The sequence below is a fragment of the Bubalus kerabau genome, chromosome 3, assembly GCF_029407905.1.
Source record: "Bubalus kerabau isolate K-KA32 ecotype Philippines breed swamp buffalo chromosome 3, PCC_UOA_SB_1v2, whole genome shotgun sequence".
NCBI lineage: Eukaryota > Metazoa > Chordata > Mammalia > Artiodactyla > Bovidae > Bubalus > Bubalus kerabau.
Window position 1 is genome coordinate 3,340,872 of NC_073626.1, and position 22,463 is coordinate 3,363,334.

The 22,463-nt window shown below is 48.1% G+C and overlaps 1 pseudogene; it reads right to left on the minus strand.

The window, feature by feature from the left end:
- Positions 1–15,021: 15,021 nt before the first annotated feature.
- Positions 15,022–16,667, minus strand: LOC129647394 (lymphokine-activated killer T-cell-originated protein kinase-like; annotated as a pseudogene).
- Between the last annotated feature and the right edge of the window lie 5,796 nt (positions 16,668–22,463).

The following is a 22,463-nucleotide window of genomic DNA, read 5'->3' on the forward strand; positions in this document are numbered from 1 at the left end:
TGCCAGGATGCATCCTGATCCAGTCTGACTGATGTCCTTAGGAGAAGGGGAGATCAGGACATGCAGAGGGACAGCAGGTGTCCAAAGGGCTGAGCATGTGAGGACACAGCCAGAAGGCGGCTGTCTGCTCCCCGAGGAGGGGCCTCAGGAGAGACCAGGCCTGCTGCCGCCGTGACCCTGGACTCCAGCCTCCGGAAGCCGGCCAGCCTGTGGTACTCTGTATGACAGCCTGAGCAAACCAACACACCAGGCCTAGCCGAGCTGCCAACAGGATGAGCCCTCACAGTGTTGCTTCTTTACCGAGACTGTGAGGACTCAGGAGGCAGGTCCAGGCTGTCCATCTCTGGTGATCAGGCAAGTTCTTATACTGTGCAAGGAGCTTAGGCTCCAGATTCTTTGCTGGTGGGTGATGAACTGTGGTAAGGAGGGGCATGCCATGGTCAAGCTTGGGCTTTGGAGAGGTCGCCCAGGACCCACAGATGGGTAGAGGAGGGTGAGCCTGCAGTCAGGAAGGTTGGTTTAGAAGCTGGCACAGAAGAATAAAGAGATGCCAGGGGCGGTGATGGAGGTAAGAGGACAAGAGAGCAGCAAATTGACCTGCTAAACCAGGGAGGGGAGTCTGGCAGGAATTCCACGGGTCCAGTTGGAGAGGCTGTGGGGATGGTGATGCACCAACCCAAGAGGAGCCTGCAGGTGACAGTCTCCGTGGTGGGCATGGCCAACAGCTTGTCTGCTTTCAGGCATGCTGAGTTGTGTGTGTTTGGGGGACGTCACTGCGGGCTTCTGAGGTAGTTTCACATGCTCGTTTGGAACTCAAGGGGCAGTCTGCTTGGAAACCCAGATTTCTATGTCCGTTTCTCCCCAGCAATTAAATTTTTAGGAGCTGTGAATATTCCCTCCATGGGTGCCTGTCTCAAACCTGCCCCAACACACATGGCTCTGTGGTTTTTCTCTTTTCTTTAATACTTCCCTAGTTGTGATTTTGTTTCTATCTGTAATCCATATGAGACTTATTTTTGAAATGTACTAAAGTAAGGATTTATGATGGATATAGCCAATTGTCCCAATATCTTTATTCCTTTATTTATCGTCTTGGCTGCACCATGCGGCATGTGGGACCTTAGTCCCCGACCAAAGATTGAACCCGTGCCCCCCGCAGTGAAAGTGCAGAGTCTTAACCCCTGGACCTCCAGGGAAGTCTCTTCTTTTTTTATTTATTTTTTCATTGTCAATATAATGAAAACTTTAGAAAAGCATCAGACATTTTGAGGACTCCCTGTCACGTGGGACAAGCGCACTGTCATACCAAACACAGCTCACATTTTACTGGCGTGGGGTCTTTCTTTCACTCCGTATCTTTGACTCTCTCCTCCCAGTATTCGGGACTGCTGTGTTCAGAGGGACCTGCCCTTGGGCTGCATGAAGCGGCCTGGCTGCTCTTTTAAAGGCAGATTACCCTAGAAAAAGCTTTTTTTTCCCCCACCTGGAACTGTTTCCCAGGAGCCAAAACCTATTCCTGGTGACGTCCTCCCTGCCAGGAACAATCGTGTCGGGAAAGAACGGAACGCGATCAGGAGCGGCTTGGACCTTTAGAGCCTGCAGTTGACTGTCCCCGCCGACTGTGACCCGGGCAAGCCCCGGTCACTCTCTTGCCACTGGGCACCTGCTCTGAGCCAGGTCCCCGAGCTCTCTGGTGACATCTGGGCCTCGGCATCCTCATTTAACAAAAGCGGTAAATATACCTGCCTTGCGGGGTGATTGTGACGCATAAAAGGAAGTAATCCATGCAGAAGGGCCTCTCACCATGCCTGCCTCGGGGCAGGAAGTCTGTCAATATCAGGGTATCCTGTGGCTGGAAACCTCGCCTCTAGTTACCCTCTTTCCCTCCCCAGTTAAACACACCCGTGGCAGCAGCGGCACCAGCAAGACGCAGTCTAGCTACTTGTTCTAACTGTTTCCTGCTGGAGGGACGTCCATCTCCCTGGTTAGTTGGAAATGACAGGCTCCTGGACCTCGTGGGAAGCCCCGAGCTACTCGATTCGTTGGTTCCCATCCATCCATTCCGTTCTGAAGGCTTCTCATCTCGGGAATTCATGGGCTCAGGCAATGGGGTGTCACCCCCAGTCTAGGAGATGTGACAGCCACCCCGCCTGGCACGAAATGAAACAGAGTGGGATTAACTCTTTGTTGCCCAGCAAGGACCTCTAGTCCCCAAAGACCTAAAAATCTGGGGTCTCCCCTACAGGGGGAGGGCTCCTCGTGGGGAGGCCTTTGTTCCCTCCAGCTCCCCAGGGAAGACACAGAGATCTCAGGGCGCCCCTGCCGGGCCCCCTGGGCCAGCTGTCGGGACCAGGTTCCTGCCGGCTGTTCTGCTGGGTGATGGGGCAGCCGCCTTAAGGCCCCTCTAGCTGCAGACGCCAGGCCCCGGATGAGGACGCTGCAGTCTGGCTGTTTCTTCTTGCGAACACTGACGGCATCCTGAACATCTTTGCAAAGTGAATCTTCACTGACTAGCAGCTGAAGGAGAGCCGCACGGGCTGGTTCCTGAGCTGTTTTCCATCCAGTCCTCAAGGTGACAGCGGCGGTGATGAGGGTGCTAATGACGCTTGTAAAGCTCTCAGAAGCTCCATTTATTGCCCTGTTTGGCCAAAGACCTGGACGATCATCAAGGCCTCCTGGCTTTTTACTTACTGCAGGCGGAGGCCGGCTAAGTGGCTTGTGCGCGTCGGAGCACTTCCTCTCCCCACTGTCCAAATATCTCATCATCTTTAGAAACAAGCATTCAGAGAGGTGAAGAACTTGTCCAAGGCCGGGCGGCCAGCAGTGGCAGAGCCGAAGCTGGTACCGGGTCTGTCTGCGTGAAGGGGGCACTTGGCTGCGCTCCTGACCCTCCGTGCCCGTGGCGGGCTGCCTGGGCGCCCTGCCGGTGTCCTTCCTGCTGGGCCCCTCGGGCAGGGGTGGAAGGAGCGGGGGGCCTGTGTCAGCCCCGCCAGCAGGGAGGACGGAGCCGGGAGGCGGGTTGTCTATTGATTGACTGAAATTGGATTTGTTGACACAAACTGCCAGCGTTTCACTGTGATGAAAGGATTGCCCACCAGCCTCATAACAAGCTGAGATTTCCCTGAGGGCTGCCCGAGCTGCTGGTGCGGTTCTTTGTCAGGAGAAGAAAGCAATTAGGAGGGTGGGGGAGGTTATTAGGCCTTATTGCTTCTCTGGGCTCCTGCGTCCGCGCCGGGGAGGGGCGCGGATTTCGGGCCCCCAGGCTACGTGCTGTGGGTTCTGTTTTCGACGCATCCGCCGCGTGCAGCCGGTCGGGGGGCAAACAGCTCGCGGACGCTGACTCCAAAGCAGGTAGAGAAGGCGCACACAGACCGGGTCACCCAAAGAAACCCGCAGGTGGAACCAGCGTTTGCTAGCTTTAAAAATAACATCGTTGTATTCTAAACACAAACCCGGGAACGTACAGCACACACACCTCTCTGCTGTGCTTTGTGCATCCCGCTCCACGTTCTGTCACGTTAAAATTATTCAGACTGGCATAGTTTAAAAGACATATTCAGGGAAGATGGCCCGCTCTACGGCTCTGCAGAGGGGCGGGTAAAGGAGGAAGCAGTACTTCCGTGGGGGGCGGGGGGCTTTTAGCGACTGTTGCTGGGATCTCAGAGATGCCCGGGAGTGTGGGTGAGCAGGTGGGGGGCGGACCATTAGGGATATGCCGCCTGACATTTGTGCAAATATTACACCCACCAGAGCACTTTCACTGACACTGCTTTACTTTTTGTTGTTGTGATAAAGTGGACGTAATATTTTCCATCTCAATCCTTTTTAAGCATAAAAATCTGCTCCATTGTTGTCCTGCGGTCATCACCGCCATCCATCCACAAACATTTGTCCTCTCTCAAACTGAAACTCTGCCCGTATTCAACACTTCGCTCCTGTTCCCGCAATCCCAGCCCCTGGCAACCACTGTTCTTTCTGCCTCTATGAGCTTGGCTGTTGGCGACTCAGGTAATATTGGCTTTTTGCTGATTGGCTTATTGCACTAAGCATGTCTTTGGTTTCATCCACTTTGTAGCATGTTCCAGAATTTCCAGATCTGAACGATGTACCATGGTACCCACGGACCACATTTTGTTTATCCGTCCATCCATCAGCGGGCTGTTTCCACGTTTTGGCTGCTGTGAGTAATGCTGCCATAAACACGGGTGTACAACAGGTCAGGTCTCTAGTTTCACTTCCTCTGTGTCTATACCCAGAAGCGTAATTGTTGAATCGTATGGTGATTCTATTTTAATTTTTTGAAGGACTGCTGTACCATTTTCTACGGCCTGCACCATTTTACATTCCTACCAGCACGGCACAAGGGTTTACCCTCTGCACGTCCTCACCAACCGCTACTTTCTTTCTTTTCTGATAATAGCCTTCCTGGGGGGTGTGAGTGGTGACTCACGGCGATCTTGATTTGCATTTTCCTGATGATTAGTGACGTCGAGCATCTTCTCTTATACTTGCTGGTTATTTTCATCTCTTCTTTGGAGAAATGTTTATTTGAGCCCTTTGCCTGTTTTTTGTTTTTTGTTTTTTTTTAATTGTTTTAGTCACGTTGCTTCATTTTTATTCTTACAGTGGCTGGGGCTAGAGTTATGGATAAACCCCATTTTACAGAGAGGAAAGTAATCACAGAGGTCTGGAAACTTGCCCGAAGCTTCCCAGGTGGTTGGCTGTCAGCTCTGTGACTTTTGGAGCCTCTTTCTCTTGGCCTCTGGAACTGCTGATCAGGGTAGAGCATCCCAGGCTGAAAAAGAGCAACTGGTGGCCACACCTGCGGGGTTAGGGATAGGTGAGGAGGAACCGGGCAGGTGAGGGGGGAGGAATGTCAAAAGCAAGGCACGTGCGTCGTCTGTTGTGCCCACACCCACATCCGCGCATCAGCAAATGCACGCGACGTGTCGGCCCTGTTCCAGGCTGACATGTGGGAGGTGAGCAGGAGAAGAAGGCGTTGCCTCCAGCCGCCCTCACGTGGCTGCGGAGCCCTTAACACGTGGGTCATCTCCACGAGAGGTGCTGTCAATGCACCAGAGACCAAAAATGGAAAGGACTTCATGAAAACTTTTCCCAATTGGTTACATGTTGGAAAGATAACATTCTGGGTGTCTGGGGCTAAGTAAAATATACCACTGAAGTTGATCTCACCTGCTTCCTTCTGCCCTTTGACGTGTGGCGACTATTAACTGGACGATTACGTGTGAGGCTCATGTTGCATTTATACTGAACAGCGCTGTTCCAGCCAAAGCCAGGGACAGCAAGTAAAGAAGCGAATAAGCAGCTATTGCCACATCAGGAAGTGAAGGATGGAGTGGAGTGGCACAAGCTGGGGTGGAGCGGAGGGGCTCCTCTCAGGTTGTGGGCCCTCTGTGGAGATGGTGTCTGGGCAGAGACCTGAAGGCCGGGCACAGGGCAGGCACGCTTGGTGGAGCAGCAGGGCAGTGTGGCAGGGAGGGGTGAGCCTGGGCTGGGGACGGAGGCTGGAGAGGCCGGCGGGCAAGGTCCTCCCGCAGCTTCGAAGGCTGGCTGGCTCACCTGGGTGACTGACAGAGGACCCAGGGAAGAGTGACAGCAGGAACACAGTCCCACGAGGTGCTGAGCCAGTCAGACTGGGGGGACGTCAGGGGCTGCTGGTTTGGGATGGAGGAGACCCCGTGATGGGGCCAGAATCCATGTCTGCTCCTGAATCTGGGACCTCGTTTTGTCGACAAAGGTCCATCTAGTCAAAGATGTGGTTTTTCAGTAGTCATGTATGGATGGGAAAGTTAGACCATAAAGAAGGCTGAGCACTGGAGAACTGATGCTTTTGAAACTGTGGTGCTAGAGAACACTCCGGAGAGTCCCTTGGACTACAAGGAGATCCAACCAGTCCATCCTAAAGGAGATCACCTTTGAATATTCACTGGGAGGACTGATGTTGAAGCTGAAACTCCAATACTTTGGCCACCTGATGTGAGGAGCTGACTCATTAGAAGACCCTGATGCTGGGAAAGATTGAGAGCAGGGGGAGAAGGGGACAACAGAGGATGAGATGGTTGGATGGCATTACCGACTCAATGGACACGAGTTTGAGCAAACTCCAGGACATAGTGAAGGACAGGGAAGACTGGCGTACTGCAGTCCATGGGGTCGCAAGGAGCAGACACGACTGAGCCAGTAAACGGCAAAAACTTGAGTCTGAGTTTTGCTGCAGCATTTGGATGGAGACGTGCAGTTCTTGTTTGGAGACAAAGGTCTGGAGCTTGGAAGAGTCGCTGAGAACGAAAGGACACGGCATTAGAGGTCACGTTGCAGGACACCCTTGGATCCTTGCGCACAGATGGGGTCATGAGTGGTCCCCGGGGGGTGATAACTGGTCAAATCCGGTTTGAGTCCTGGCTCTGCTGCCTCTCGCTACCATTCGCCTCTTCATCTGGGGATGGACCACAGACCTGTGGGTCCTTGTGAGGTGCCTCCCGGTTCCTCACTCTCAATGCGGCCTGGCCCTAGGTCGGCCTGGCCCTAGGTCGGCCTGGCCGGGGGCGGTGGTCCTCTGCTGGCCCGAGCCCAGCCCTAAGAGGCGTGGCAGCAGCTGCCTCATCTCTTGGCGCCCCAAGCCCTTCGCAGAGACTCGCCTGTCCTGAGGTCGTCATGTTGGGAGAAAGCCCCCCGCCCCGTGAAGGGGCTGGATAGGGGGACAGAGAGAGAGGCCCAAACAGCCCCTGGCCTTCCAGAAATTCTCACCAAGGCCCCGGAGCACAGACTGTCTGTCTTTGCCCTGCCTTTTGTGACCCAAGTTTATGACCCACAGAAGGGCGAGGTATAAGAATAGTAAGTTGTCGGTTTACGCTACGAAGTTTTAGAGTAGTTTATTCAGCAGTAGATAAACAGAACAATAGATAAAATGGGAGAATAATACTTATTTGGTTGTTGGGAGGATGATGTGAAATTTGAAGCACAATTTTTGGCTCTGGGTTGGTACTAAATAAACTTCCCTTTTCTTTCCATTGTATAGCTTATGCTATAAAGTAAAAAACCTGTCTTGTCTTAGTTCAGCCTTGCAGAATGGCAGAGAGGAAGCTGAAGTCCTATTTCATGTCATATATATTTTTTAAATGTATGGAAATATTAATCATGAAATTATAGTAGATAGTCTCTATGTGCTAGTCAACTCTTTTCGACCCCATGGACTATAGCCTGCCAGGCTCCTCTGTCCATGGGATTTCCCAGGCAAGAATTCAGGAGTGGGTTGCCATTCCCTTTTCCAGGGGGTCTTTCTGATGCAGGGATTGAACCTGGGTCTCCTGTGTTGCAGGCAGAATCTTTACCGTCTGAGCCACCAGCGAAGCCTGATATTCCCTACGTTTGATCGAATATCTCACCTTGGTTACACTGGTTTCGAGCCCCATTTTGCTTTTCTTTTTTGACACCTGTGTTGAAGGTGCCAGACATGCCCAGGGAGCTCTTGGATGACTGAACCCGTCAGTCAGACTGCCCGATCGATGTGTCTATTTTCTTCTCTTTTTAATAGATCATGCTTGTCTTTATTTTGAGTCTTCATTTTTTATTGCAATATAGTTGATTTACAATTTTTTTTGTTTTAGTTTCAGGTGTTCAGCTAAGTGATTCAGTTTAAACAGTGATGCTGTTTAGTCGCTCAGTCATGTCCGACTCTTTGTGACCCCACGGACTGCTGCATGCCAGGCTTCAGTGATACATATGTATCTATATATATATATAATCTGTTCTTTTTCATATTCTTCTCCATTATAGGTTATTACAAAATATCGAGTAGAGTTCCCTCTGCTATGCGGTAGGTTCTTGTCAGTTATCTATTATGAAATAGATTGTAGAGTGTCTATGTTAACCCCAAACTCCAAATTCATCTCTCCCCCTATCTTTTCCCTTTGATGACCATAAGTTTGTTTACGACGTCTGTGAGTCCATTTCCATTTTGTAAATGAGTTCATTTGTATAATTTTTTAGATTCCACATGTAAGTGATATCATGCAATATTTGTGTTTCTCTCTCTGACGTCACTTAGTATGATAATTGCTGGGTCCATCCATGTTGCTGCAAATGGCATTCTTTTTTTAAATTCTTTTTTATGGATGAGTAGTAGTCCATTTTGAATAAATGTGTATATATATATGCCTATTTTATTATTTATGCCTTTTCTGACCCCACACATATTTTTGCTCATAATTATTTAATATGTGAAGCGAAAGTTGCTCAGTCATTTCTTACTCTTTGTGACCTTGTGGACTATACAGTCCATGGGATACTCCAGGCCAGAATACTGGAGTGGGTAGCCTTTCCCTTCTCCAGGGGATCTTCCCAAGCCAGGGATCGAACCCAGGTCTCCCACCTTGCAGGCGGATTCTTTACCAGCTAAGCCACAAGGGAAGCCCAAGAATACTGGAGTGGGTAGCCTATCCCTTCTCCAGGGGATCTTCCCAACCCAGGGATTGAACTGGAGTCTCCTGCATTGCAAGTGGATTCTTTACCAACTGAGCTATCAGGGAAGCATGATAAAAAACTTCAATTTGATTTAAATTCTTTATTAAAGGGAATCCACTATGCTTCACCCAGGTTGAGTCTTTAATGAGAGGAATTATAGAGAAGATTATGGCCGAGAGGAGCAGTTTGCTTTGCTTCTCCAGGAGGAAGCTCTATGTAAAGACGAGAGAGGAAGTGCAGCTCCCAGAAGTACACCTGCCCCCTGAGAGCAGATGGAGCTGACCAGGAGGCAGCTGACCAGGTGGCCTGTGAGTGCACAAGGGAGTCTGTGAGCGCAAGACTTCTGTTTCCATGCTGTTTAGTTGTGAGAGCAGAGACAGTAAAAGAAGAGATCATTTTGGTGGTTATAAATCTGTGTTTGTTTTTTTATTCTATTTTTATTGTTTGATTTATTCATGACCGATAAATGAATTTTTAAATTACTGATGCTGGAAAAGATTGAGGGCAAGAGGAGAAGGGGGTGACAGAGGATGAGATGGTTGGATGGCATCACGGACTCGATGGACATGAGTTTGAGCAGGCTCCGGGAGCTGGTGATGGACACGGAGGCCTGGCCTGCTCGAGTCAGTGGAACTACAAAGACAGACACAACGTAACAACTGAACAACACCGGCACTTCAGTACTTAAGACTCTGCTCTTCTACTGTAGGGGCACAGGTTTGGGAACTAAGAGCTCACGTGAGAAGTGATGTGGCCCTCCCCCCAAAAAATTAAAAAAAATTAAGGAAATGCTTTTTGTATTTCACCACTTAGTGTAATGTATGCATGTATATTTATAGACTTGGAGAAGGCAATGGCACCCCACTCTAGTACTCTTGCCTGGAAAATCCCATGGACAGAGGAGCCTGGTAGGCTGCGGTCCATGGGGTCCGGAAGAGTCAGATACGACTGAGCAACTTCACTTTCACTTTTCACTTTCATGCATTGGAGAAGGAAATGGCAACCCACTCCAGTGTTCTTGCCTGGAGAATTCTAGGGACGGGGGAGCCTGGTGGGCTGCCGTCCATTGGGTCGCACAGAGTTGGACACGAAATGAAGTGACTTAGCAGCAGCAGCAGTGTATTTATAGACTAAAATATCATTTTAAAGAAATTTTCTACCGTAAGAGTAAAAAATAAAATGCTATGAGTCTTTCTTAAAAATCATGAGCAATTGTTACTAATTAATTTCTAACTTACATCTGCTTTAAAAGATTCAAAAGATTATGTGGATTCTTCCCCTCTTCTTCTGTCCTTGAAGCCTGGAGTACTGTTTTCAAAATTAGATAAGTAATGCTCACACTCATGTGTTCATTCATTCACTCACCCATCAAAACTCTATTGAATGCCTACAAACTCTGAGATACTAAGATAAGAAATAGATCAGCAATTTATAGAGATTTACCAACAGCACATCGTGATTCCTTTGGGTTTTGGCATTGCTTTTCAGAGCCAAGGAGTTAGCCAAAGAAATGATATTCTAAGTGGCCCTGAGATCATAGGAGATAAAAAGGATTACTGTACTGTGGAGAGATCTCTAGCAGACACCAAGGAATAATGAAACCAGGGAGCCAAGACCTTGTTCCTGGAGGTGTAGGCACTTAGGTTCCAGAAGACACCCGAGGCCATTTGTTTGAGCCAAATGACGCTCTTTTGGACAGCTATCCAATTGTTGCTTATATAATTCCAGCCAAGGAGAGAAAATTCCATAGATCATCACTGTCCGCTGTAATTGTTAGGATGATTTTTCTTAAACCAAGGTGAACTCTCCTGCCTGTACTCTTTTCCAGTGATCTCACCACGCCCCGTGCTTCCACTGAATGTCAGCCTCTTTCTTCATGGGCCTCGGCCTAGGAGGATCCAGGTATGATGCCTCCTCGAGATTTCTCCAGTGCACACTCACCACCCCAGGTCCTTCATCGCCTCCTCACGAGGACGCTTTCCTAACCGCCCACCACACTTCCTTTGCACACACCACATTTGTCACTGTCTCCCCTCGAACTTAGTGCCAGGGTCACGTGGCATTTTCCACGAGCTGATCATGGTCAGTGTCAGGGGACGATGACATCCTCCAGCCTCGTCACCTCCACCTGTTCCACCTTCCCCACCGTCGTTCTCTGAATCAACCCTTACTTGTCTTTCAACACCTGGGCACCTTGGAGAGTCTCGTCGGTGTCCTTAGAATGAAGGTGGCCCAGAAGAACATACATCCATTTCTCCAGAGGGAGGCTGCGTGCGCTGTGTGAACAGGGACACACCCAGCCCTGTGCTCAGGAGAACAGTTCTGTTTTTAATTTTTGTTCATTTTTAGTCACTCTGGGTCTTCATTGCCGTGCAGGGCATCTCACTGCGTGGCTTCTGCTGTTGCAGGGCACGGCTCCAGGCACGCGGGCCACGGCGGTTGTGGTGCACAGGCTCAGTTGCTCTGCAGCATGTGGGACCTTCCCTGGACCAGGGATTGAACCCATCCAGGGTTCCATCTGTCCCCTGGACTGGCAGGCAGATTCCTAACCACTGTACTCCCGGGGAGGTCCTGACAACAGTTCTTTATGTGCTAAGACATTAAGAGGCTTCCCTCCACGGTCCCAGGCAAGAAGACACTGTGGGACATGAGCACTGTACAAAATAGCTCTTAATAATAAATAGAAAAATGAGTGTGTGTTTGCTGTGACATTCGCCATTCCCTGTGAAATGCAAAATATTCATAGTGTCAAAATGTGGTACCGGAGGAGCTGTGGGGCCCTGGCTGAACCGCCCAGCGTCTCCCGTCCTCAGTCCTTTTTCAGCTCCCTGGCAGGCATGGCAGTGACAGTCACTTGCTAATCCGCCTCCCAGGGAGAGAGACCCGTGTTGGGCCTGCCGGACGCATGTGAGCGTCCTTGTCACAGGGACTGTGGTTTTGGCAGATGGAAAGAGAACATTATCAAAACAGCACAGCCCAACTCAGACGTGTCCTGCCTTTGTATTCTTCAATTGTTCCCATTATCCCATGCAGAATTTTTAGATGCAGAATGCTTTAGAGGCCACCAAGACTCTCAGAAGAGCCTGTTGAATGTTGTCACACATTATCCTGGTTCTTCATCAGGGGTGGTCACCTTACAGCCTCCCTGGAGCAGTATTTAGTTTCCATTAGGCAACAAGCTTCATTTTCATCAGTCCCTCCATTAGTCACTCACCCCCAAGCTGGTGGCCTGTCCTCTTATCAGATGTGAACACTCTGAGCATCCAGGTAGCAAAGCCCCCAGAAACCCAGGCTCTGCCCCGAGGTCCCAGCTCCCACTGTGGTCTCCGATCCCCACTGCCTCCAACTATGGAGTTCTGTGCCTCAACCCTCTTTAACTTCCAACGGCTGAAGAATAAAAGGTACACAGACAACCACAGAAAACAGTAGTTTATTAACCTGGACTGATCCAGAAAGGACTATAAAATGAACACCCTAGCCTATGGAGGGTCATAAATAACGAGGATAATTTTCCCATGTTTTACACAAGTATAATTTTTGGTGGTAAACAGTAAGATGATATATACGTGTACTTCCTATCCCAAACTGTACGCAATTAGCATTTAGAAGATTGTAATTATAGCTTGGTTGGGCTTTTGGTAGGTGCTAAAATTGATTTCTTGGCTGAATTATTTTGCAATAGACTTAAACCACTAATTGTACACCTAAACGAAATTGAGTGTGAACAAATCAAATAACTTTTATTTTACCTTGGATAATAATTTATTGATGCAAATAAAACTCCTTAATTAAATCTGGCATAGCCAGGCCTGTGGAGGCCCACATAAAGCCACTCTGTCACCCAGCTTTAGTGGTGATTTTAATTTTAGAATAATGCTCTGCTATTCTTAGAGAGAATTGTGTATCTATTAAGGACTGTGGAGGTAGTGAGTTGTTTGAAATCAGTGCCTCTTTGAATTTCAGATGGATTTAGGACAGATCTTTTTGGGAGAAGTGCTACTGATTTATAAATTACAATTAAATATAGCCAAAACTGAAACTTAGGTTACTATTCCTGAAAATAGCCTCTTAATTCAGGAGCTTCCAGAGTCTCTCAAAAAAGAGAAGAAATGGGTCAATTGTGGAGACACACTTTATTCTGATCAATACGTGTTAGATACTTGATCAAAGAGAAACGGTTAATACAAGTACATTACTTTCCTAGGGCTGCCAGAACAAAGGGCCGCATACCAGACGGCTTAAAAAAAGAAACATCTTGTCTCACAGTTCTGGAGCCTAGAAATCCAAAATCAAGGTACCAGCAGGTGCCTCCTGTAGCTTCCGGTGGCTGTTGCATTCCTTGGCATCCTTGGACTTGTAGCTGAATGACTTCCCTCTCTGCCTCCATCATCACATGGCTCCTCCCGGTGTGTGTCTCTGTCTCCACGTGGGATATAAAGGCACCCGTCATCCTGGAATATGATGCAGTCCTCCCACTCTGCTGCTGTGTGACTTCATCTTCACTAACTACCTGAGTCCAAATAAAGTCACATTCCCAGGTACTGGGGGTTCAGACTCTGACACAGATATTTTGGAGGGGGACATAATTTAACCTTTAATAATAAAAAAAATCATTGCTCAGTTCTATGTATCTACTTGGGGAGGCAAACAGAAATTTAATGAGCAACTCACGCAAATAAGAATTGCTTGATACGTATATTCTCAGCCTTTTTTAAATTCCCCTTAATCACATCCTAAAGGAGATCAGTCCTGGATGTTCATTGGAAAGACTGATGCTGAAGCTGAAACTCCAGTACTTTGGCCATCTCATGTGAAGAGTTGACTCATTGGAAAAGACTCTGATGCTGGGAGGGATTGGGGGCAGGAGGAGAAGGGGACGACAGAGGATGAGATGGCTGGATGGCATCACTGACTCGATGGACGTGAGTTTGGGTGAACTCTGGGAGTTGGCAATGGACAGAGAGGCCCAGCGTACTGCGATTCGTGGGGTCACAAAGAGTCGGACACGACTGAGCGACTGAACTGAACTGAACTGAATCACATCCCAATCGAATATAACAACCATTATAGCCTGAGGGATGTAAAAGAACATGGTGAAATGAAGGCAACGTCTTCCTGTTTCCCTTGAGACTAGAAGAGCATGAGGATTCACCTGCGGCAGGAGAGCCTTAAAGCAATATCCACTTGTGTCCAAATGGTAGAGCATCATGGTTACTGGGAAGCTGCACCGGTCCCCTTCTCTGGGGGTGTTAGTACCGTGGACGGTTCTTCCCTGCCAGAGATGGATGGACTGGAGGCATTTTTGGAAGAAAGTGGTGAATTGGCTCAGGCTTTCAAACTGTTTCCCAGAGCCTTGAAGTTGCATAAGGCACATATGTGGGGTTCGTTCATGCAAACCCCTTCACTCTGTAGATGAAAAAGGAACTCGCTCTGTCCTGTGATTCTCCAGACATAGAGTATATTTGAGTTCATCAGGTTATTTATGTACTTCAAAGGCTTTTTCCTCTCTAATCTTTGGCTCGTAACTAGTCTCTCACCTACTGGCAATGTCTTGATAATGTCTTTTGTGATCCAGAGAGCGAGCTTCTCCTGTGTGGCTATAGTGGCATTTTCTTTACAGTTGTGTGTGTGTATGTGTGTGCGCACACGTGCATGTGTGCATAGACATTGTGAGCACATGTTCTCATAGCACAGGACCTTCTGGAAGGGTCTCCCCTCAGCACTGTCCCTAGGGCCGCCCCAGACGGAGCCGCAGTGTCGACAGCGGTCCACTGCTGGCCAGCACTGCGATGGGAACCGATCCATCCTCGAAGCAGGAACAAGCTGTGTTTCCCCGCCTTCACCAGTGAACCGTAGCAGCCCCCGCCACCCCCTCCCATTCTTATAAAGCTGAGAGAAGTGTCAGGACAACACAGGGAGGTGACGTGCAGCCCTGGGACACCTTGTGCCCTCTGGACTTGCTCGGGACTGATCCTAAATGTACCGTTTCCATCAGATGCCTGCCTGACTTGGTGGATGTGATGATGTCCTGCTCGTGATGAGCAGTTCCGGTCATATAATCACTTGATGTTCCATTTTCAGCTTGATTTCTATTATCTATCATCACTTCAGGAGCTGGTTTTTATTTTTAAAAGTTTTCCAAGTTCTTCCTAGTTTCTTTTAATTTTTTTAAAATTCAAAATCTATATTATTATTTTTTTTAATTTCTTTATTTTTTAATTTAATTATTATTTTTTGTTGCTGCACCACACAGTATGCAGAATCTGCGTTCCCCAACCAGGAACTGAAACTGTGCACACACACACACACACACACACACACACCACCCCACCCCCCGACCCCCCCACCCCCGACCCACCGCCCTCTGCCTTGGGGTCATGGAGTTTTAACCACTGAACTGCCAGGGAAGTCCTGGAGCTGTTTTGTTTTTTGTTTTTTTTTAAACTTCCACTCAGTAAGTTTAATGACAACACTCAATTCAGTAGAGTACAAAATAGGATAACACACCTTTGGGTAACTGACAAGTCCTTTATTCTGTATTGTCCTTTTAGGGTTTTATTTTTATACCAATACTATGATATGCTTAAGATATAGATCAGTAAATGAAAATATTAAAGATACAAGTACAGAAAATACATTCAATAAATTAAAGCAAAAACCAAAGCTCTGGAACAAGATGAGCCTTAACCAAAACTGTTTGGATATACCCAGGGAACCACTTTTTTGAGACTTATCCCAGGTCTCTGGTCTCAGCGACCATATTTAATTTGCACATCAGCCAAGAAAGGCCAGCAAAAGGTTTGTTTTAAAAGGTAAGCAAATGTAGACTTATTTTGTAATACACAAAGTGCTAATTTCAGTAGATCCATTAAAATAGAGAACATCTGAGAAAGATCATCAATCAAACAGTCACTCAATCCAAATTAATGTTAGACATTAGTTTTACAGCACTCTCTTAAAATCTATATAAAGTTCAAATTTTTGCATAGTTTCTTAAACTTTATAGAAAACTCTCTACAATCTCAAATGCTTATTAACATAAGCATACATGAAATACCTTGTAATAGAAACAGTTGGTCAGATGTTACTAAGGTACTATCTATGGTCCTAAAATAGGCCACTTCCAGCTAATAATTATGGATCATCATAATAGCTATGTAAATGAATTGTGGTAAACAGAACCGCTGTGTACATGAGCCGTGCTCGAGGCTCCAGCAGTCATGGGTATGAGGTGGCCACAGGCATCTATTTCTGAAGCCTCCAGTGTGTGCGTGGCCGAAGGACGGCCTGTAGGATCTTCCTCAGCGCACACGGAGAAGAGCTCAATTATCCTCTGGTGCGTTTCATCCAGTTCTTCCATGTTAACAGGCGGCCTCGTTCCCAAAGCTGCATAGTATGCGTCATCATCAAAGTCACCTTCATCAAAAGTTTTATCATCATCATCATCTGGAAGACTGATGTGTGGAATAGATAAAGTCATCATTTCCACTGAGCAAGGCCAAAGGCAAGTATGTCTGCCTTGTCGGTAATAATCCCATCCTCCTCCAGAGCTTCCTTGGGTCTCCAAGGCTCGGTGCCAACGGAACAGGTCTCGGGGCAGTCACAGTCATGTTTTCGTCCAATGGTAGAGAGACTCCTACATCACAGATTTTAATTGTTTCAAAGTCACCTTTAATAACAACATTTGAAGACTTTATATCTCCACAGAGCAGTTTCTTATCGTGGTGTAGATGCTTTAACCCTCTTACCATGTTCAAAGCAACTTTTAAAATTATGGCTGCTGGAAAAGGATCTTGGCTGTCTTTATTTTGTTCTTCTATTAAGTCATTCAGAGACTTTTCACCTCCATATTCCAAAGCAAGACAGACAACCATCGCCAGCTTCAGTGAAAGCTATAATGCTTGGATGATTGAGGCTTTTCAAATTCTTAGCTTCATCAGTCTCTTTAGATACATACGCTGATAAACATCATTACATCTAGGATTAATCTTTTTCACAGCCCAAGGAGAATGAGACAAACCTCTTGGAGATCTTTTCATAAGGTACACATTTACTCCAGTACCACAGCCAAGCCTCTGCATAAATGGAGAGGCAGGGATATTTATACATGGACTTAAACATCATGCAGATTTCCTTTTTTCACATCCTTTGCTTGGTGTCTTGAAATTATTGGTTTCTTCCATTGTGGTAATTGCTCAAGGTCTGGAGCCACAAGGTAGGATGACGAGACGTCCAGGGAAAGGCTGTTTTGAAAACTGGTCCCAAGTGGCCCCAAACAGTCTGCGGCCACCTGGGGGGTCCCACCTGCCAACACATGGACGCGGCAACTGTCGTTGTGAATCCACCGGGTTTTTCCCAGGAGCTGGTTTTTAAATAGGAGTGTTTTCACAGTAAATAGTCCCCGAAATGGAATGGCCGTGACCTCGGTCTAGAACCCTCGATATTCTGCACTGCCAATGTCCTACTGGGGCTTGTCTAAGGTCCTTCACAGCATCTTATTCTACTCTGGATGCATCTAGCACTGAGGGAGCTGATAAATTACGTGGCCTCAGTGGCAGCATAGGCTGCACTGAACCCTAGAATTTCTGATAAATTACGTGGCCTCAGTGGCAGCATAGGCCGCACTGAAACCTAGAATTCCTGGAGAGCCCCTTATGCTGTGGGCCTCACTCAAGCCCAGCACTCAAGAAGTAGTATCAAGTGCAATATAGGCTGCCCCCCAGATCCAAAGTGTCCCCAAGCCATGGACCATTTTATACGAGGTGATCATTTACCTTAGAGAGCATCCCCGTAAGAGGCACCGACCTCTTAGATCTTCATCAGTATGGCAGGACTTGGGAAGCTTAAAGAATTGTTATTTCTGACACACGCGTTTCACTCTAGCCTCCAAAGCCCTCACCACTTCCTGTCTGCCCTTCCAATTAGCATGATGCCAGGAGCACAGTAGACCAGCATGGTATTCTGGGGACTGTCAAGACGACAGCGAGCAGGAGGGTGAGTGTGCCCTTGGGGTAAGGCGGTGAACCTGCACTTCGGTCCCTTTGATGAAGCGCAGCTGCTTTTGGCTCCCTCTCCCAAGAAGGTTTTAAAAGAACTCACTGCCAGATGGATAGTTGCAACCCAAGTACCAAAGGCAGTGTTGATCTGTTCTGGTTTAGATTAGATACCAGCTCTAATTCAGCAGCTACATTTGGGACTACTCATTGGGTAAGTTTTTGGTAATCTACAATCATTCATGAAAATCCAGGGCTTCCCTGGGGTCTCAGTGATAAAGCGATAGCCCACCTGCTCGGACTTCCCTGGTAGTCCAGTGGGTAAGACCCTGAGCTCTTGATGCAGGGGTCTTGGGTTCAATCCCTGGTCAGGGAACTAGATCCCACATGCCACAACTAAGACCTGGCAAAGCCTAGACAAATAATTAAATAAAATATGAAAAATAAATGCAGGAGCTGCTGGAGACTTAGGTTTGATCCCTGGGTCAGAAAGATACCCTGGAGAAGGAAATGGCAACCCACTCCAGTTTTTCTGCCCGGGAAATCCCAAACATGGGCAGAAGAGACTGGCAGGCTATAGTCTATGGGGTCACAAAGAATCGGACACATCTTAGCAACTGAGCATGCATCCGTGAAAATCCATCTGAGTTTTGCAGAAACCATAACAGATGGATTGAATGGGGGTAAGACGGCAACTTTCACCCGTGTTCATTAGATTCCTGAGGGTAGCGCCTATCTCAGCCATTCCGTAGAGATTTGCTGTCTTATCTGAGGGTGGGGCTCACCTTCTGCAGTTTCCACTTGTTCCTTCCTGTTTTCTTGGTTGAGTTTCTGCCAGCTGCTCAGCCTATACATTCCAGGCGGCATCCTGGGACAGAGGAAGTGACCACAGGGTTCTCAGACCCTCAAAACCACAGGGAAACGAGCCTGGGTGCTCTGCTATTTTTCTCTTGAGCTATTTGCCAATTTATTTGCAGCAGAAAAGCTGTGAAGATAAGCAGGAAGTGGCTGCTCTGAGGCTGAGAAGCGCAACAGAGATTTCAGCAGTCTGATAGTACTGGGAAGACAGAACTTTGGATTCACCGTCTACCCACGAGGAGGGGTCCTTGAAGGAACCCCTGGCTGGCAGGTGGAAGCCCAGCAGTAAGGGCGAGTGAGAAATGAACCCGCCTCTGGACCATGATCTGGATCAGCTCAATCCCAGATTAGATTAAAGTGCTGTGTTTGCCAGAAGCACAAATAAATCCTTTCAGGAAAAAAGACATCATTCACAGCTCTTTCAAGTTTCCATGCACAACACTGGTATCCAGCCCAAAGAGCGAAAATAGACGATAGAAAAAAACCTGCCGCTAGCAGATATGCAGGTGCATCAGACGTGAATTTTAAATAACAGTGATTAGTAATAAAGAAAACAGAGTAAAATGGTGAAAATAGAGTAGATGGTGGAAATAGAATGGCTGGAAATCTGATGACACGAACCAGCTATTGCTATATACTGAAATGTCACTGAAAAAAAGCCAGACATAAAAGACTCGTATAATTCCTCTATAGTCATATAAATTAAAAAACAACAGCTGGGGGCTTCCTTGGCAGTCCAGTGGCTAAAAGGTCACCTTCCAGTTCAAGGGCTGTGGGTTTGATGGGAAAGCTCAGATCCCACATGCCTCAGGGCCCAAAAACCAAAACACAAAGGAGAAGCAATATTGTAACAAATTCAATAACAAATTTAAAATTGGTCCGCATCAACCTCCCAAACCACCCCCCCACCCAAAAAAAAAAAAAAACCCTTAATCCACACTGCTCAAGGCTACTCACCTTTGGAGAAGAGGGTGGGGGCTAGGAGGCACAGTGAGGCCTCTGAGACTCCCATTCGGGTGGCAAGTGTGTTCTTTTTGAGAATATTTATCAAACTCTACATGGAGAACTTATACATTTTTCCATAAAAGTTAGCCAAAAAGAGAAACAGAGAAGCAGGTGCGTGGCTTCAGGCTTGAAGGTACAAATAATTGGTATGTTAGAGAGAGAGTTCGGAGGGCCCTTTCCACTTCAATTGTTCCTGGTCTATTTCGAGCCACCATCGGCTCTTGTCTGGGTTCACGTGGAGCCTCTGACCTGACCTTCCTACCCCAACCTCTGTCCCCTGGAGTTTACTTTCAACACAGACACAGAGGATCCTTCTGAGACGAAAGTTTGTGGTGTGGCCGCTCTTCTGAAACCCTGCAGTGGGCTCCTAGCTGCCCCCGGAAAAAGGCAGAGGCTTCCCTGGGGCATCCGGCCCTGATCACTTCCGGCCCCATCTCTCACTGCTGGCCCTGGACCCCTGGAGCAGCCACCCCGGCCTCCTCCATCCTTGGATGTGCCAGGCTCCACCCTTAAGGCCTTGGTCCTGGCCCCTCCCCTCCTGGCTCCCTCCTGCACGTCGGGCCATGGTCCCTACACTCGTCCAGGCATTCTTGCCCCCTTTTCCTGCTCGACTTAATTTTCCTCTCCATAGTTACCACTTTCTAACATGTTTTACAATGTCCTTTTCTTCTCATACTCATAACTCATTATCTCTCTCCCCTGCAAGGCGGTGGACTTCACAAGGACAGGATGGTTTTTTGTTCACTGGGTGTATTCTATGCATAGAACAGCACTCAACACAAAATAGATGCACAATAAATATTTTAAAATATATGTTGATGATGCAGAAGCAAACGGAGAAGCAATCCGAGGATAAACAGGTAACTCCAAAAGAGAACTGGGGCCAGATATTAGATTTTTTGTCTCTAAGCTACTTGTAGTTGCAAGCAGTGATTAAAATGTGCATGTTTATGTCAATACATCTCTGCATTCTCAATGGTCTGTTTCCGCAGTAAACAATCCTATTCAGTTTTGCATCGTTGTAAGAGATTGGACACTCGATCAAGCTAAGTTAGGGGCTTCCCCAGTAGCTCAGAGGTGAAGAATCCACCTGCAATGCAGGAGCCACAGGAGAGGCGAGTTCGACCCCTGGGTCAGGAAGATCTCCTGGAGGAGGTCATGACAACCCACTCCAGTGTTCTTGCCTAGAGAATCCCACAGACCGAGGAGCCTGGTGGGCTACAGTCCATGGGATCACACAGAGTCAGACACGACTGAAGCGACTTAGCAGGCACGCAGAGCTAAGAGTGCATCCTCTGCGTTGTTCCCCCCTCGCTGGGCCCCGAGGAACCTGCGGAACCAATGGTGCCTCAGTTTCCTTGTCGTGTGGGATTGAATGCCACGACACGCGTAAACCCACAGACCCCTCGTGCGTTCAGCAACGGTCTCTCGGGTACCTGTTGGGTTCCCGGTGCCCTCCTAGACTCTGGGGCACTTGAGTTATTCCTCACTACATATTTTTTGAGGTCCACTTGCCCAGCTAGTACAAAACAGGGCAAAGCGCCTGCCCCAGAGCTCACACTGCAGGGAGGGGGACAGTGTGGAGCAAGACACAAGAAGCACACGTTTGGCAAGCTAGAGGGAGACGGGGCTTCCGGAAAAATCCAGAAGATGGACCAGGGCCAGAGGGATGCATTGGGTGGGGGTGGGGAGGGTGCAATCTTTCCATCACAGAGTCTTTTCTTTTTTAAAATAAAGTTACTTTCCTTTTTGAATTATTTTTAAAAATTTTATTTATTTACTTATTTGTTTTTGGCTGTGCTGGGTCTTCATTGCTGTGCGGGCTTTTCTCTAGTTGTGCTGAGTGGGGGTTTCTCTCTAGTTGCAGTGCGTGAGCTTCTCATTGCGGTGTTTTGTTTTTTTTTTTTCTTTTTTTTCTTGTTGCGGGGCACAGGCTCCCGGGCTCTGGAGCACAGGCCCGGTAGTCGTGGTGTATCGCTGCCCTGTGGCACGTGGGATCTTTCCGACCCAGGGATCCGACCCACGTCTCCTGCACCCGCTGCATTGGCAGGCGGATTCTTTCCCTCTGAGCCACCTGGGAAGCCCCTCATCATGGCACCTTGAGCTTGGGGATGAGCCATGGTGCCTGCCTTCTAGGGCTCACAGCAGAGTGCCTCTTCCAGGACACATGGGCACAGCGTGGACTCCAGGGCTGACCTCTGCTGTGGTTGCAGACGGCGCTTTGCTACGGAGGGAAAAGTCTGAACGTGAGGCCTTGTGAGCCTGCAACACGCCTGCCGGGTCAGGGGTCGCTGACTCAGCTGCCCACAGTCGGCAGGCCTGGGCAGGTGCCCTGTCCTAGACCAGGGGACCGCTTCCTTCTCTAGTGAAGGCGGTGACAAAGGCCGGGCATTTACAGGATGGGAGAGAATTAGCCTCGTGCCGATGTCTAAATCTTCACAATTTGAGAACTAGAGTAGACTCAGGTCCAGAGAGGATAAAACGCTCATTTCGTGCCTGTCATAGTTGCAGACTTCGCAGAAAAGGAGAAAAATCCGTTGTCTCCTCTAAAGGGCGGCGGGCAGTTTCCGCTAAATATGGCATCAAAGAAACTTGAACAAATTCTCCACACTGAGTTTATGGCGCCGTCTACGGCTCCCCTACGAGAGTAAATGATGATGGAGTGAGGAATATTTACCAAAACCGAAAGTGGGAGCCATTTATTTAGTCATTAACTGTGAGACTGGCAATGCTAAAATTATTACGCTGAAGAAACTCATTTCTTCAACACATAAATAACCTCCAGCACACCATTTAAAGGTTTCCGTTTTCACTGTTCATTTAAAAGGAGAGGATTAGTTAAATAATCCTAACTCTGTTAAGGTTTTATTTTAGGGAGATAGGAACATTTCCATAGACGAGGAGCCTGGGGGGGCCGCCCCCGTGCACCAGGAGTAATAGAGCTTCCTGCGAAGAGGGGGCTTGAGTCTTCCTCAGGGGGTTTCTCCAGAGAAGCTGTCGTCGTTCACTGAAGAGCGGTAAAGAGAACAAGCTCCTGGAACGTTCTCCTCTCCTCTGTGCCTGCCTTCATCTGCCCCTTTTCTTTCTTTAGGATTGAGGTCAGCTTCTGCAACCCCCAGGCTT